Source organism: Neltuma alba, unplaced genomic scaffold (genome assembly GCF_004799145.2).
Source record: "Neltuma alba isolate B1F8T4 unplaced genomic scaffold, ASM479914v2 tig00004416_pilon, whole genome shotgun sequence".
Classification (NCBI taxonomy): domain Eukaryota; kingdom Viridiplantae; phylum Streptophyta; class Magnoliopsida; order Fabales; family Fabaceae; genus Neltuma; species Neltuma alba.
The window spans coordinates 51,075-60,867 of NW_021633696.1; the positions used below are offsets into that span (position 1 = coordinate 51,075).

Sequence of the window (9,793 nt, forward strand, 5' to 3'; positions counted from 1 at the left end):
TTTAGCAAGTTTTCGAAATAATAGTAGGAAAAAGCTTCCATATAATTGGCAAAATGTAAAATAGAAATAGTCATTTCTGAAAAATCTGTTATCTTTTTTTTTTCCCGGTAGGCAAAATCACACAAAATGTCCATGCTGATATAGTACTCTTCATATAAAATCTCTCATTCTCCACAATCTCTCTTTATTTCACAATCTCATCTCATACTGATATAATATATCTGTGACTTTAAAAGCTCCACTTAGGCTTGAAAGACCAACTTCATGCTTATCAAAAACTAAAATTCATGACAAGTTCAGTGAAATAAATGACAAGTTTAGTAAAGCGAACGACAATTTCTGATAAGCAATTCATCGAAATTTAAGTTTCTGTGTTAAAATGACATAATTTTTAGATTTTTTTAGCAGATGACAATTTTTGATAAGCAATTTATGATAAGTTCAGTAAGGTGAATGACAAGTTTAGTATGGCAAACGACAGCTTCTGATAAATAATTCATAGAAATTTAAGATTCTGTATTAAAATGACAATTTGCACAATTCCTTGGTCAATAACAAGTTTAGCAAGACAAATGACAACTTTTGATAAGCAATTCATAAGAATTTAAGTTTCTGTATTAAAATGACATAATTTCCAAATTTCTTTAGCAGATGACAAGTTCTGATAAGCAATTCATGACAAATTCAGTAAGGTGAATGACAATTTTAGTAAGCCGAACGATAACTTCTGATAAGTAATTCATAGGAATTTAAGATTCTATGTTAAAATAACAAGTTGCATAATTCCTCAGCAAATGACAACTTCTAATAAGTAATTCATAGGAATTTAGGTTCTTGTTTTAACATGATAAAATTTTCAGATTTCTTTAGCAGATGACAAGTTTTGATAAGCAATTCATGATAAGTTCAGTAAAACGAATGATAAGTTTACTAAGGTGAATGACAACTTCTGATAAGCAATTCATAGAAATTTAAGTTTCTGTGTTAAAATAACAGAATTTTCACAATTCCTTGCCGAATGACAAGTTTGGCAAGACAAATGATAACTTCTGATATGCAATTCATAAGAATTTAAGTTTTTGTGTTAAAATGATAGAATTTTTAGATTTTTTTAACAGATGACAAGTTCTTATAAATAATTCATGATAAGTTCAGCAAAATGAATGACAAGTTTAGTAAAGCAAATAACAACTTCTGATAAGCAATTTGAAACATCCTACCTTTAATTCCTTAGAGTATGCATTTGAAAGCGTTATGATTTAAGTGATTCACAAAACAAGCTCGTACATTGAACTTTATGATTAGTTCTTGGGTTACTGTTTACTGATTAAATTTTAGATTTTTGGTCCAACTTTGAAAAATCATAACTAAATGTAGAAAAATCGTATTGAGGTGGTTCAAAATTCTATTTAAAGCTCCTCCAGTTCTCTACACAGAAAAATATCATTTTGGTCTCGAACCTTGCCAATTCGTATAGTTTATTTATTGAAATTTACTGTTTATTTGGTCAAAACTGTACTTTCTGGTTCCTTTGTCCTAACTTGATTGAGCATAACTCTTAGCACATACATCCATTTCAAGTGATCTATCACTTGTTTTCAAGCTTAGGATGTGTGATCTAATTATGCCAAGTTCCATAGGCAGAATCAATCATTTACCTCACTTCCACTTTGTTGCCAATTCGTGGCTTATTTAGGGACCTTCTATTCCCTTATCTCAATTCGATATTTTCTAATAAATTCTTTCCTTATGATTTGCCATGCTATTTTTGCACATAACATTACCATTCATCTTCTCACTTCATATTACATGCCATAAGCATTTATAAATATAATACAGGATACATAGCATAATGGAACATCAATCCACATTATGGGTTACATAACATGACATGTTATGATAACATGGTAACTCTTCCTTCCTTCCATCAATTTTGCCTCCTTACTTCTTGACTTCTTCTTCATGCTCTTTATACCTATTAGGGGTTGTTAAGGGAGGGTGAGATTCGAGAGAACTACCCATAAGCATGCAAGACATAATGCACATGTATGACATGTTACAACATTAGAATATGAATGCCATGGAAAGTAAGCTAAAGCATTTCATGCTTTCATAACATATTGCCAAGACAAAACACAACATAAATTTGCAAACATTTCATCATAGCTTAGTCACATCATGGCAACACAACCACATCATGCAAGCATACATATCAAGCACACATTATAGGTAAGTTCACTACCTTGTAACATGGCTTTCCTCTTGCTTTTCCTTTAGCTCTCTTATTCTTTCAAGCACATGAGCCTTCGGTTAGTGTGCGCAAACATCCTCTAGGATGTCTCAAGGTCCTAAACCAATCAATACATTACACAAAACATTAATTAGAACCAAGACACCAATCTACCCTTACTTGGTTCTTTCTTGGATATACTTTAAACTTAACTTTTGAGTTTCAATTCCAATCTTTCTAAAATCATTTCCACATGCTATTCCCACATAATTTTGCATGTAGAATCTATTTCCAAGCTCAAAACAATCAAAATCCAACTCCTTCCCCCTTAAACAAAATTTGGCCGAACACTATGGGTTAGGAATCCAAAATTTCCATTTTCAATTCTAATACTTCCAAACATGTTTTCTCCATATATCCCTACACAAAATCATCATTTAAACTCATAGGAAGCATAAAAAATCATCAAAATCCAATCCGGACACCTAGAATCAGTCAGAACTGAAATATTACATAAGTTATGGGGAAGTTGGATTTTTTACAAAAACAACTCAAAACCACTTAATTCTTGTTGTTTTCAAACCCTTAAACGATTACCTAACATCAATATCATCATATCCTAATCCAATCAAATTCGTGTAGCACCTTAGCCTAGGTTTTCAACCATCAAAAACTCAACCAAACCAACATTCAATCTCAAGAATAGCAAGGGGATCAAAAACCACATCAAAAACCATGAACATACCTTGTTTTAGAGTTGATCTTGCATGAGACCACTTGACCTTTCTTTCTCCCTCTTCTTTCTCTCACTAGAAACCATTTTACTAGAGTTTTCTCATAGGTATTGGACAAAAATGAGGGGTGGGGAGGGGGTATTTATAGAAAACAAAACTGAATTTGGACCATTGATCTTAAAAATATATGGCTTAATTTGGACCGTCCATTTTCTCTTTTAATCTTATGATGACAAGTGTCCCATGACATCATGCTTACCCCATCATGATGACATTATGCTTACATCTACATGCTTTTAATCTGACCGTACACGTGTCTTGCATCCAGCCGTACACATAATACATTTTTTCTCATCTAACTATACACTTGTCTCCTCCATATTCCTTCATTATTAAGGCATTAAAATAGGGAAGAAATTGATATAAAATTCATGCAAAATACAACCCTTAGGCATTCCTCCACCTATCTTGCTATTCTGCATCGTATAGGGTACTTTTTAGGGTCCTGACTTTCTCGGGACCATCGGGATATGTTATGGCACTATTTTTTCACCTCAAATAAATCCACATGGCATTATATAAGATGCCCAAAGAGAGAGTGAGGCTCTTCCCTTGTTCTTCCATTAAAATAATTAAATAATTAATAATATTTATTTCAGAGTGATCTTGACCGAATTTTTTCTATTGGTCCGCAACTCCAAGAATCTATCTTTGGGTACCAATACTATTTATTCATCATAGGGAATTCCTCTAATTTTTCTTAAGTCAAAAGTCAATCTCTAAACATTTGACTTTGACTTTCCCCGGATAGTACATAAATAGGCTTTAAATTCCATTAAAGCCAACCTCTTCACTTTCTGAGGAGGGAATTATTTTTAAAACCTGTGATAATTCCTCAAGTAATTTTCTCCATTTTCTTCCAATTATATGAGGCCTCCTTATACTTTAAATAATTCATTTTCAATGATATTCAAAATCAGACAAAACCCTGGAAATTCCACAATTTCCTCCAAGGGCATTTTCATCATTTTTAGCCTCATATAGGCCTCTGAACCTTATTGTCATTTTTCTAGAATTTTTCTAAGATATTTAGGCCTTAGCCTACCATTTCCCATTTTTTGGGATTTTCTGGCATAATTTTTATTTTTGCCCTTACCAGCCTAAAACTTTGCAAAATTATGATTTTGTTCCTAGTTTGACTTAACCTCAAAATTCACCTCATTGAAGCCTCCAACATAGCCTTTAGCCTATATTTATCTCTATTTCTGATTTCTGGGTCTCGAGACTTCACTAGAATCTCTGACCTTCTCTTTTCTTAGTCCCAAAAAACTTTCCCTTTGCAATTTAGTCCCTAGGAATCCTTCTATCCTTCTAGGAAATCTCTGGGACCTCTGTCAAAAAGGGTCTAGTAGTTTACCCATTTCAAGCTAATTCTGGTATTTCTAGGGTCAAAAGTCAGAATGTGACACAATTCATACAAATTTAAGATTCTGTGTTAAAATCACAGTTTCTGCAATTAGCCATTTGAATTCAAAAGAGTGGTAGAAAATCATGTTTGAAAAATATTATGAAGTTACCAACAAAAAATAGGAAAATCACGTTTGCATTCAAATAATTTTATATCATAGCTCAATCATTTACATATGAAAATTAAAACTAATAACCTCTTTGATTATCAAATAGTAACAGCAAGCTCAAAATTGCTATCCATTTCAGTGGCAGCTTCAACATTTATAAGGAACTTACACTAAAATCCATGTTTTCCAAAACTTTCATGATGATTGTCGCATTACTACTTGCCAACCCTTTCTCATCCTTACCGTTGACGTCACTACCTTCTGACCCCACTGTAAACATCGCCACTCCTTCTCCTCTGATCCCAATTCCCAACTCCTTGTAAATCCCTTAAATCCCAAAAGCCTCCTCCATAATCCTTAAAACCCTCTTCCAATCCTACCCTAATGCACCATCACAATTCCAAGTACTATAAACCTATCAAAGATGGTGTTATTACATCGATCAGTGAAGGTAAAGCCACTAGCAAAGAGAAGGACGAAGAGAGAGAGGAAAAGAAGAAGGAAAGGGAAAGAGAACTAGAGAGGAAGAGAAAAAAAGAAGCGCATTTTGGACATTTCATCATCATTTCATATTGGCAATATAGGAGTGGGTCTTCTGAAGCCATTTTTTATATTGAGGAACCCATTTAGCAATTTCACATATTGGGAGGTCATTATTTTAGTTTTTGGTCTTTCTAAATAATTATAATTTTTAAGATCCTCCTTGATAAATACCACTCCCTTTAGGTCCTTTATTTCAATTTTTCAATTAATATCTTTATTTTTGTATAGGGGTATTGCAATTTACTTATTACTTCTTTTGGTAAGGGGACTTTAAGTCTTCGATTGCAAATCTCTGCAGTTTGGGTTGTGATTCTTCAAAGATGCAGTTTGTTTGATTAAATGGAAAATTATTCATATGAACCACATTAGAAAATTAAATATATAGAGGCCTTCAGAAATTCACTTTTTTCTTTACAAATTTTACATTTTACAAATTGATTTACTTATAAGTATGAAATTTTACCTTGTAAATATCAATTTTTTTGCCTGATTTTCTTACATGAAATTTATGCCTAATTTTTCATTGATGACAAATAACAATCGCCATTATTTATTGGGAAGACATTTTTACAAGTAGTTACAATTCTACTTCAAAATTTTCAACATCCCACTAGTAGCACCAACAATAGTAATAGTAGTAGTCATGATAGTAGTGGTAGTAGTTGTAGTGATTGACAAATAACAATCACCATTATTTATTGGGAAGACATTTTTACGAGTAGTTACAATACTACTTCAAAATTTTCAACATCCCACTAGTGGCAGCAACAATAGTAATAGTAGTAGTCATGATAGTAGTGGTAGTGGTTGTAGTGGTTGACAAATAACAATCGCCATTATTTATTGGGAAGACATTTTTACAAGTAGTTACAATACTACTTCAAAATTTTCAACATCCCACTAGTAGTAGCAACAATAGTAATAGTAGTAGTTATGATAGTAGTGGTAGTGATTATAGTGGTTATAGTGGTAGTAGTGATTGTAGTGGTTGTAGTGGTAGTAGTGGTAGTGGTGATAGTGGTAGTGGTAGTAATAATAGTTGTGAACACATTTTTTCCCTGCAAAAATGCTACTTTTTTTGAGTTCAATATGTATATGCTTTGGGAATTTTAAAAACACACGGTGATAGTATGTGCGCGCGTTGCTAACAGATATTTTAGATATGTGTATGTAATATCTATGGATCAATTTTAAGTCCATCTTTTACAATGTTATTGCAACCAACATTCAGCTACCACATTGATATTAAATTAAATAACATAAATGGAAATTCCAATCAAAATATTGAAATTTTTAAGCAAAGAATTTACAGAAAATATCTTGCGCTTTATCTTTTTTAGTGACAAAAATATCTTGTCGTAAGACCCTTTTACGCAGGCAACAACATATTCAGACCCCTTCTAGTAAGGCTAGGTCAGTTTTTCAAAAAAGAAAAGAAGATATTTAAAGAATGAACAATGAAATATAACCAAAAAAATTATTTTATATATTAAAATTGACATACATTTGTTTGGTCTCCAAATACAAAAGGTAATCAAATATGACTAAAACATGCTGCTTCAACGAAAAATAAAACATCGTTCGTTTCTATTAGATATTGTTTTGGTTGTTTTTTTAGCATCACACAATGTTATTTTTTCTTGTAGAAGAAAAATAATTTTTTACAAAATAATTTGATATTAAAATATATGATGTTAATGTCAATATAATTTTTCATTATGATATTTAATTTGATTGTAATCATGATACATTTTGATATAAGAATAAGGGTGTTTTAATCATTCATATATTTACTCATTTTCTTTCCTTCCTATTTTTGATTGTCTATCCAAACAGGAGGGGTGATAATATTTTTTTCTCCCATTTCCTCTTCTCCCCATTTTCTCTCTTTCCATTTTCTTTCTTTCTTCCCATCCAAATGGAGAGTAACCGCTAGAATGATTTTCATTTCAACAATAAAATTCAAACCCCTTGCTCCGTTAACGTATGTGCCATCCTATATTCATATAAACTAAACCAAATTTAATTTTGTTAGGATGTTATCCCTCAATATAATATTTCAAAATGCTTAAAAAAAATTGCGGATAATGTTCCCTTCAAGTCTGTGGTGTAGAAATTGTATCATCATCGAGTGTCTGTGTCTTTTAAAATATACATACAAAAATACATGCTCTTTTTTGCCATATACAATATATGAAATCTGGAAAAAAAATTAAATTATGAACTATTCATGTGTTTTTGAAGTCAATTGTTGTATTTTCCTTTGGGTAAACTAAAACGGTATTACCGAATTAAAATTACAAACACACACGCACATGTGAGTTGTTTCGTGTGAAATGGAATGTGACTTTGAGGTCTAATTACAAGTCAAGCAGTCCATCTACCAATGCTTCCATCTAATGAATTAAAGATTGTAGACTTTTGATAGATATGCTGTGAATGGTAAGGACAATATGTCGATGCATGCTTCTTCTCAATAGTAATTAATGTCCTTTTGGAGGTATCATATATATATATATGGCCTACAAGATTGACCATAAATGAAATAATGCCAAGAAAATGAAAATGTGGCCCAAGAAGTGGAATTATATTTTCTGAAGAGACGACAAAGTTACGCTCTTCTCATTACTCATAACCTATTTTATGGGGTTACTTTATAACCTATATAATGAAAATGATAATGAAAATGTGGTCCTTAATTATGTGATAACAGACCACTTATAGGATCAAAACTTTTCTTCATCACTGACGTAATCTTCTTAGCTCCCTTATTTAATCAACTTGTTTTGGGAACAACTTTAATGTGTGAATAGTCTACCGTACCAATTTCATTTATGCTCAACTATTTGTTGGGTTATTAACATGGATATATTTTGATTTAGTGTTTGGTCAATGTCTTTGTTTGGCTAGCCTTAAAGAAATTCAGCTTTTACTTGTATATCCATTTTGGAGATCTTAATTTTTTTATAGGGTAAGGGTGCATCAAGTATCCTAAAGTATTTTGTGGTTTGTCCAGTACTTTAAAATATTTTCTAGGTGCATCTAGACTCCAACATTCTAAAGTATTTCTAAGTACAATTTTACACTTAGCTTTTATTTATAAATTTATTTTTGTGGATGTATTTTCATTTTGAAAATTCCCTAATTAAAATAAATTGAAGGCTCAATTTAATAAAATAGATTATACGCTCGTTGAACAATTGCAAATTGAGACTACATCGAAATTAATATTTTAAAAAAATAATATTGGTTTACAGTCATAATACTAAAACTGTACGTAACATATTTTTATTTATATTGTTGTGACAAAAGATACTATATTCTCTGTTTTTTTTTTAGCAACAAGAATATCTTCTCATCCTTATACCCATTTTTTCTACGCTACTTTTTCAGACCCCATTAAAGCACCAGAGTCCAGATTATAGATCAGTTACGCCAGAAGGAAAAAGAAAGAAAAAGAATAAGACGATCAGGAAAGAATGAACAATAAAAATTAACCCAAAAAAAAAACACGTTATTCAAAGTTGTACCTGTTTGGTTGGTTTCCAAATACATAACAAGTTATTAAAGAAGACAAAAACATACCTCCTCAAGTAAAAATTAAAGATTGCCGGTTTTGTTACATTTTTAAATTAGTTATATCGTCCACAAAATATTTTCATCACAATGTTGGCAAAAAGAATTTTAATAAATTTAATCATAATATGTCAGTACACATCAAACTTTAAGGGGTGTTTAAGTCATATTTTTTTGCCACATACTTTAAAAATCCTGCCATAAGCATATCTTCGAAGGCTTCTGACAATACCGCAAAAAGTGCTTTCTTAACTTCTTTTCCTCTTAGTAAATATTTAACCTTTAGATTGATTATGTAGTGAATGAATCATATAACTTTAACATTATGCAACTCTTCTCGGCTTTTAGACATAACAATTTTGCACAGCTAGCATTGCTTTGAATTCTTTTCATGCTAATTCTGTGATATGTTTTGCTTCCTTTCAAAACTATTGTACATGCATTATTTCCTCTTTTTTTTTATTAGACAATCACTATGCAACATCAATATATATATAGTATTTATATATAGCGGTATTATTTAGGTGTATTATTGACGTAAACTAAGGGGTATTTTAATTTTAAACCAAGATGATACTACTAAAATAAAATATTCATATACGAGGAGATAATTAGAGGCAGCTTCTTATGAAATGGAGAGTAAGACTGAGGTATGCACCAATCAAATTTAGACCTTTTTTTTTTTTTACCAGAATCAAATTTAGACATTGGATATATATGTTTGTGGAGGGATAATGTATCCACGAAAGCTTCTCACTATCGTTCTTTTGGAGTATTTTCTCTTATCAGACTAATGCAATGAAAATGAAATTACATTTTGTAAAGCAACAAATCTTGTTCCCATCACTAATGTACATTTTGATTACTTTGTAGTCTATATAATACTGTGTGATAATGAAAATATGGTCTTTGCTATGATAATGAACCACTTGTGGGGTTAGAACTTCTCCTCATTGCTAACTCAATTTTCTTTCTCTTTCGTTCCATTTGGGACAACTTAATGTTTGAAAAGCCTATGCTTTTGAGATAGATCCGTGGATGAGTGAGTCCTTTTCATTAAAAAAAAAATAACTTCATAAATATTTAGTTATTGAGCTTGTGGAAATATTATTCTTGTTATGAATATAATAATA

The 9,793-nt window shown here is 31.2% G+C and overlaps 1 long non-coding RNA gene across 1 annotated transcript; it reads right to left on the reverse strand.

The window, feature by feature from the left end:
* Positions 1 to 1,753: 1,753 nt before the first annotated feature.
* Positions 1,754 to 3,063, reverse strand: LOC114744638 (uncharacterized). Its single transcript, XR_003740123.1, has 3 exons — positions 2,976 to 3,063; positions 2,243 to 2,348; positions 1,754 to 1,975 (listed from the first exon to the last, which is right to left on the reverse strand). It is a non-coding gene; the product is annotated as an uncharacterized LOC114744638 (long non-coding RNA).
* Positions 3,064 to 9,793: the final 6,730 nt, after the last annotated feature.